A 7296-nucleotide genomic window follows, 5' to 3' on the forward strand; every position below is an offset into this window, starting at 1 on the left:
GCCAGAAGAGGGCACGAGATCTCATAACAGATGGTTGTGAGTCACCATGTGGTGGCTGGGAATTGCACTCAGGATCTCTGGAAGAGCAGTCAGTGCTCTTAACCGCTGAGCCATCTCTCCAGCCCATACAAAAGTTTTAAATCTTACTGCACTTCAGTGCTGTTTTAAGTGATCTTAATACTTGTGGGAAACTCCACAGATCTATTTATTTTTGGACTCTTAGTTTTATTCATTGAGGCATACACCTCCTCTATCACAGTACCATACAATTTTATGTAGCTTTGTAAATGTTCTTCTTTATTAACCCCCACTCTTTTAATTTTTTTTGTTATTTTTTAATGACTCTCACTGTGTCACTCAGGCTGGCCTCAAACTTCCAATCCTAGGCTCCAAAGAATCCTCCTGCCTCAGCTTTCAAAACAGTGAGCCGCTGTATCTGGCTCACTTTTATTATTCTAAATATGCTTGTGATTTTAGCACATTGTATACAGTGATCAGTGTTTTATGTTTTCCTTTTCACTTTTCTGAGCTCATTAACTCCTTTGTGGATAGCTCAAATAGTCAGCATTGTTGCCTAACTGCTATGGTTGGCTTACTGCTTCATCTGTTGGCTTTTAGTATATGAGAAGGCCAGGTCCCCATGTTAGGTGGTCTGTACACACACACTCCTTAGCTATTGTTTCCCCCTGGATGTAAGGGAGTGTTAGCTACTACTTTGGATCAACCTCACAGAAACCTGAACTGTTCCCTCTGCCTCAATCAGACAACAGTTCTTGCCAGATGTGGACAGAAGGCCTGATTAGAAAAGCTCAGGAGTGGCAAGAGCTTTGTGACAGTGCCCTGTTTTGTGGTAAATTGCAACATTTTTCTCTCTCTCCCTTTTTCGTTTGTAGAGATTTTTTTTGTGTTTGGTTAGGTTTTGTTTGTTTGGGAGAGTTGGTTTCTCTGTGTAGCCCTGACTGTCCTAGAACTCATTATGTAGACCAGAGTAGTCTCCAACTCAGAAATCTGCCTGCCTCTGACTCAAGAGTTCTGGGATTGGGGCTGGAGAAATGGCTCAGAGGTTAAGAGCACTGACTGTCCTTCCAGAGGTCCTGAGTTCAATTCCCAGCAACCACATGGTGGCTCACAACCATCTGTTATGAGATCTGGTGCCCTCTTCTGGTGTGCAGATATACATGGAAACAGAATGTTGTATACAAAATAAATAAATAAATAAATAAATAAATAAAATCTTTAAAAAAAGAGTTTTGGGATTAAAGCCTTGGGCCACCACTGCCTGGCTTGTAAGGGTTTTTTTTGTTGTTGTTTTCTAAGACAGTATCTCGTGTAGCCAGGCTAAGCTCAAACCCTCAGTGCTGAGATTACAGGCATGTGCCACCATGCCTTGCTTTTTGTTTGGAAATAGAAGACCAGGGTAGCCTAGAACTTGCATTAAACTTCCTGTCTTGTATTTCCAAGTTCTGGGATATGCACATGAACACCTTGGCCTGAGAGCCATTACTGATTGAGAGAACTTGTCTTTTGAATCTCTCTCAGGCTGCCAGCTGTTTCCTTAGCTAGTCTCCCCTGTGTTTACAGGGGGAACTCTCAGACAATCTAGGCCCTGTTGAAGATACCCTGTTGAAGATATATTGTTTATGATTTAATAAGCCACTGGAGGTCAAAATGCAAAGCTAGCCACATCAATAGAGCCAGGCAGCCATACTAGCTAGCCACAAAGGCCAGGTGGTGGTGGTACACACCTTTAATCCCAGGACTCAGGAGACAGAAGCAGACGGATCTCTGTAAGTTCAAGACCACCCTGGACTACACGAGAGTGAATCAGCTAAAAAGAATAACAGAGCTCACACCCTTTAATTCCAGCACTAGGGAGGTATAAAAGGAAGAAGCAGGGGCTGGAGAGATGGCTCAGAGGTTAAGAGCACTGACTGCTCTTCCAGAGGACCTGAGTTCAATTCCCAGCAACCACATGGTGGCTCACAATCATCTGTAATGAGATCTGGTGCCCTCTTCTGGTGTGCATGCATGCAGATAACTGTATACATAATAAATAAATAAAATCTTTGAAAAAAAAAAAGGAAGAAGCAAAAGGCCTGGCTGCTTTGCTTTTCTTATCTTCAGCTTGAACCCCCAATATCTGTCTTTGGGTTTTTATTATTTGTGTTACACTTAGTGCTAATAGAAACAGCCTTCATTCCCCCCACCAGTTAGCACCAGGGTAAATAAAACCCATGAAGGCAGCAAGGGCTTTACTTTACTTCTGAGATGAAAAAATAAGGAAACACAGATGCTTTCTGATGGTAACTTTACTTTATCTTGAAAAAAAATCCTCTCTGTAAAATCTCTCATGCTCTTTTACACGGTTTTGCAATTAGCTCTGTATCTCTCCTCCCAAAGCTCTGTTCAGCAGCTTCTCCCTAATTAACTACATCCTTTTCTTGGCTATGTCCTTCTCTGTCTCTACCCCGCCTTTGCTGCTATCTTGTTTCTTCTGCATCACCCGCTGCTGATTCTGCTGCCTCTGCTCTCTGCTTCCTGTTCTCTCACAGCCAAAACTCTGGACAATTATATGTTACATTTTTCAGGGCCCGACCCATACTTACATGTTAAGTCACATAGTTTCTCGCCCGCTAGGAATGTTAGTAGCTCTTAGTTGGTGAGGGTTCCAAGACAGAAAATGACATTGGAAATCAAGACTTAGCAATAACAATTAATTAGCTGGACCTTGAGCGGTAGTGAGTACAAGCAGACTAAAGTTGCTTCAAGCTCTGGCCTTGAATCAGGAAAACAACACCTGGGAAAATGACCTCATGAATTTATCTCTAGGAGCAACCAGCCTGCTTTGAATCTGCTCTGAAGTCTAAAGTTAGCTTGTCTGTGTAAAAGGCTGTCTTTGTGACTCAGAATCCTATGTCAGTCTGAGTAATCCTAGTATTTCTGTTCATCAAAATTATACAGCCTAAGCATAAATCATCTTTCTGACTATCCACAGCTATATGTGTGCCCAATAAGTGTAAAACCACCAAAGGGCTGTGGAAAGAACCTTCTTATTAGGGAGACATAGCAGTGGCACCAGAGAAAGTTACAAGAAAATCAGTCATCCACTCAGTAGCCCCATGGCTCTGCCAAATAGGGCTCCCCAATGATGTCTGGTGAGTCGGCTTTACCAGGTAAGACTCCCCAACAATGTTTAGTGGGTTGACTTGTTAAATACTATTTGTCTCTGCTGTATGTTCCCACAGCCCTCTGCCCCCACCCTTACCATGGCTTACAGGGATCAAAACTGGGGCAGCCAGGGCATAAAGAAAAGACAAACACACCAACACATGTACAGAAAAGCTGGGATCGGGTGCACTGGACTGTCTAATGGAGAAGCCTCAGCACCCAGAATACTCAGCATTTTTATTAGATTCTGTGGAACAAAGAGCCAGAGTTTTGCATGCAGCTAAACAAAGAGGCAGGTTTGACTGATTTGGCCAGAGCAGCCTCTGTAGGGAAGGAGTCTTCAGGCAGTAAACATGGGGAGCAGGAAGCTATGGTGGGCATTTTCTGCACATGCTATCAACATTTCCATAGGGACCAAGAGGAAAGGAATTGCCATTTTCTTGAGCCTAGTCCACCTTCCCATTTTCCCATAGTTGTGCCCATGTTAAACAATACACTCACTCAAAACTTCATTAACTCAGGGCTTTCTCAACTCCCCATCCCCCTGGATTTCTTTGCTGTCATTACTGAATACTCTTTACCTTTTGAGAAACAGAAAGAATGTTCATCTCAGTATTTCTCCCATGGACAGTCTTGAGATTCTTTTTACCTTCTGGGAAATGAAGTTGACATTCTTTTTTAGGTCTTGTGTTCATGTCAGTAAAGTTCTTGGTGCATAACTATTTGTAACAGAACTCTTTTTAAAAAGTCTTTGTGCCTGTTGGAAGTTAGTATGGACTATACAAGGTGAAATTAAACCCTACAGATGAGATAGGCAGGAGTAATGTAAATCTCAAATCCTGGCTACTTGGGAGCCTGAGGCAGAAGGATCATGAGTTCAAGACTTGTCTGGGGACCTTAGCAAAAGGAAACTAAAAAGAACTGAATTCACAACTAAATGGTAGAGCACTTGCCTAGAATATATAAGGCCCATGATTCAATCCTCAGCACCATGTTTACAAAAAAATTAAGGGATTAGAGAAATGGCTTAGCTGTTAAGAGTGCTGGCTGTTCTTCCAAAGACCCAGTTTTAGTTCCTAGCACTCATATGACTGCTCACAATTGTCTGTAACTCCAATTCCAGAGGATCTGGTACTTTCTTCTGGCCTAGAGGGGCACTAGGCTTGCACATGGTATACAGAGATACAGGCAACCCATACACACAAATATTTAAAAAAGATTATGTGCTGGGCAGAAGAGATGGCACAGTGGTTAAGAGCACTAGCTCCTCTTCCAGAGGAACCAGGTTCAATTCTCAGCACCCACATGACAGTTCACACCTATCTGTAACTTCAATTCCAGGGCGTCTGACAACCTTACACAGACACACATATAGGCAAAACACCAATGAACACAAAATAAAAATGAGCTAATAAAAAAAGATTGATTTTTTTTTAAAGATTACACGAAGATCAAGTGATGAGTGAAGCTTGAAAGTACGTGGTTTCAGGTCTATTTCTTGTCTGTGTGTGTTTGGGCTCCTGTGTTACCACATGAAGCCACAGGTATTGTCTGCCCCTCAGGCACTTCCACTTTGGTTTTATGAGACAGGGCCTCTCATTAGTAGAGCTCACAGTTGCTCTGCATAAGCACTGCACTCCTAAGCAGTGCAGTGGTACACCCAGCTTTTTTTCACATGGGTTCTAGGGTTCAAACTCAGGTCATCGTGCTTTCAAGGCAAGAATTTTACTGATAGAACCATCTCCCCAGCCCTAATATTTCTTGTCTTGGATGAACAATATTGATTTGTTTGTTTTTTCAGTGCTGGGAATTGAATGAGGGTCCATGCACATATGTTATGTAAGCACTGGGCTAATTTTTCTTTCTTTTAATTTTCGTTGTTTGGTTTATATTGTTTGAATTTATTTTGTTTTGAAACAGGGTCTCATTATGTAGCCTCCCCCAGCTTGGAGGTTGCTATGTAGATCAAGTTGGCCTCATAAAAGCTGGGATTAAAGACATGTGCTACCATGTCTAGCTTTATATTTAGTTTATTTATGTTATTTGTGTTATTTATTTATTTACTTACTTGGTTTTTTTTTTAAGATTTATTTATTATGTATACAGTATTCTGCCTGCATGTATGCCTCCAGGCCAGAAGAGGGCACCAGATCTCATTATGGATGGTTGTGAGCCACCATGTGGTTGCTGGGGATTGAACTCAGGACCTCTGGAAGAGCAGTCAGTGCTCTTAACCTCTGAGCCATCTCTCCAGCCCTTTTTTTTTTTTTTTTTTTTTTTTTTTTTTTGAGACAGGGTTTCTCTGTGTAGTGCCTGGCTATCCTGGAACTTTCTCTGTAGACAAGGCTGGCCTTGAACTCAGCAATCTACCTACCTGCCTCTGCCTCCCCAAGAGCTGGGATCAAAGGCATGCACCACCACAGCCTAGCCTATTTATTGTTTTTTGTTTGTTTGTTTGTTTGTTTTTTGTTTTTTTGTTTGTTTTGTTTTGTTTTCTCCTAGACATATGGCTTTGGAGCCTGTCCTGGAACTAGCTCTTGTAGATCAGGCTGGCCTGGAACTCACAGAGATCCCCCTGCCTCTGCCTCCCGAGTGCTGCGATTAAAAGCATGTGCCACAACACTCTACTTGGGAGTCCTTTTTTTTTTTTTTTTTTTTGTATACAACATTCTGCTTCCATATATATCTGCACACCAGAAGAGGACACCAGATCTCATAATGGATGGTTGTGAGCCACCATGTGGTCGCTGGGAATTGAACTCAGGACTTCTGGAAGAGCAGTCAGTGCTCTTAACCTCTGAGTCATCTCTCCAGCCCTACTTGGGTGTTCTTAACTGAACCTGGGTCTCCTGCAAGAACAGTCGGTGCTCTTAACTGCTAAGCCATCTCTCGAACTCTGGCTTCATTATATAACTTCCAAGAGTACATGCTCAAGATTATAATTTTTCCATATCTCCCCATGCTTGCCTCCTTCCTCCTTCCCCTTTCTCCCAATATAACTAACTATCCTAACTGGGTTAGTGTGATAGTGCAGTGAATATTTCTAGGTAACCATGACCCAATATCACACTTCATATACAGTTATTTTAAAGAATCACAACATATTGGATGCTCATTCCACAGATTTTTATTGAATCCTGAATAAATTGTTGACACTGAGCCTGGGCATCTGAAGATGAGACAGGCCCAGTCCTGCCTCACAGACAGTACAAGTCAGTAGAGGCAGTGGTTACTCCTGTACCTGGTGCTGCTTTCTAAAGGTTAGGATCATAGGTGCTAGTAGAGACCTGTGAAACGACAGTCAGTGACCTCTGAACAGTTTAGGAACTTTAACCAAGTTGTATATTGATAGATAACAGGAGTCTTTGCTGTGTTTTTTGTTGTTGGATTTTTTTTTGTTGTTGTTGTTTTGTTTCTTTTCTTTTTCTTCTTCCTCTTCTTTTTTTTTTTTTTTTTTCAAGACAGGGTTTCTCTGTGTCACTCTGGCTGTCCTGGAACTCACTCTGTAGACCAGGCTGGCTTCTCCCTCTCTGGTGCTGCGATTAAAGGTATGTACCACCACCACCTCCTGGCAGAAGTTTTTAAAACATGCAAAACTGATATTTGATTTGGTAGCACATATACTAGAAAATTGGAACAACACAGAGAAGATTAGTATGATCTCTGACCAAGGAAGACATGCAAATTCATGAATCGTTCCATATTTAAAAAACAAAAACACAAATGAACAGATTAGTACATTGAACTGTCAGGTACTTGTCCGTCATCTTGTGAGACCACAGACACATGGCCAGTTGCATTCCATCTGTATCTCTACTCATCCCTTCACTTCACCGGTTTATTCTGAAGCAGAAGCCAACATACTCAAGTTCTTGTCTTCTGCTTGTTCTTGATGCTGTTTCCTTTGGATACTGAAAGTGTGCTTAATTTTTATTGCTTTTGGAAGTCTTCTTATACCTAACATTCTCTGTCTGTCTGCGTGTCTGAGGGTGCACATGTGCTTTTCTCTGTGTGTGCATGAGCATGTGTGCCTGCATGTGTGTGCGTGTACATGCCTGTGTGTGTGTATGTATGTATGTATGTATGCATGCATGCATTAGTTTATGTACACCACATGCATGCAGGTAC

General features: G+C 41.9%; 1 non-coding gene across 1 annotated transcript; it reads left to right on the forward strand.

The window, feature by feature from the left end:
• The first annotated feature begins 6769 nt into the window (after positions 1 to 6769).
• On the forward strand, positions 6770 to 6876 carry LOC113832299. The gene has a single exon (XR_003479514.1). It is a non-coding gene; the product is annotated as a U6 spliceosomal RNA (small nuclear RNA).
• The last annotated feature ends 420 nt before the right edge of the window (positions 6877 to 7296 follow it).

The sequence above is a fragment of the Cricetulus griseus genome (assembly GCF_003668045.3).
Source record: "Cricetulus griseus strain 17A/GY chromosome 1 unlocalized genomic scaffold, alternate assembly CriGri-PICRH-1.0 chr1_1, whole genome shotgun sequence".
Classification (NCBI taxonomy): domain Eukaryota; kingdom Metazoa; phylum Chordata; class Mammalia; order Rodentia; family Cricetidae; genus Cricetulus; species Cricetulus griseus.